Genomic DNA, 1,228 nt, shown 5'->3' on the forward strand with positions numbered 1-1,228 from the left:
TATCAATAAACATTAAACATATTATTTTTGTTATATCTACTTGCAAAGAAGTTAACAGACATAAATAAGTAAGTAAATAAATAAATAGATAGATAAATATCTTACAAAACCTCTAAGAAAGTGATGAGCTTAACTTTATATAAGTACTTCCATATAATAAAAATAGAATTAATCTCTTTAAATTCTTTTATGGGACTAGTACAAAACTGATACAAAGTAGAGAAGTGGAGGCAAAGTTAGAAAAACATAAGTTGATTCTCAGGAACATTGATGTAAACACTCTAAATAAGGTGTTAGCAAAACAAATCCAGCCACATTTTTGTAATAATAATAATTTTTCGCCAGTATTTGCTCTGGAATTTAGTTATAGTTGAATAACAGAAATATTTATGCTTACATTACTCAAATTAAGAGATTAAAGAAAAAATATATATTTTAAGATGTTTAGGAAAGCATTTAATAATATTCATATTCATTAGTGATTTAAAATTAAACCTTAGATAAATAGGAAGAAAAGCAATTCCTGAATTAAACAACATGTACCTAATAAAAGCTTAATAATACATAATGATAGAGCAAAAACAATATGAGAAAATAAAGGGTATCCCCCCCAAAAATATATATTAAGGCCTGATAACTCAATTTTGAAAATGAAATGTATTTTAATAAACATTCCCTTTACAATTATTTAAAGTGTGTGTATACATTTTTGGGAAACCATATCCTATCTAATAACAGAGAAACATGGTAATTAGCCATACCTCCACTACCCTCCCATTGGCTAATCAGGGCGATATGCAAATTAACTGCCAACCAAGATGGCGGCCAGCAGCCAGGGAGCTTGAAGCGAACAGGAGGCTTGCTAGCTTCAGTGACGGAGGCTTGAAACATTCCCCGCCTGCCTTGCTGGCCTCTGAGCTTGCAGTTTAAGAAACATTGTTACAAATATAGAAGCTAAACAAAACCCCAGCAACCTGCTTTCAGCCAGCCAGGCTTCAGCCAGCAGGACCGCAACATTGTTTCAATTATAGAACAAATGCAGATCCCTGCTTTCATCCAGCCGGGATCTCAGAGCTGGAGTGAGCGGGACCACAATAGTGTTACACTTATAGAACCCAAACAAACCAGATACCTGCTTTCAGCAGCCAAGGCCTCAGAGCTGGAGCCAAGCCTCAGAGCTAAAGCTGGCCCAGAATTAAAAAAAAAAAAAAAGGACAGGTTGGGAGCT

This window comes from Myotis brandtii, unplaced genomic scaffold (assembly GCF_000412655.1).
Source record: "Myotis brandtii unplaced genomic scaffold, ASM41265v1 scaffold3671, whole genome shotgun sequence".
Taxonomy (NCBI): Eukaryota; Metazoa; Chordata; class Mammalia; order Chiroptera; family Vespertilionidae; genus Myotis; species Myotis brandtii.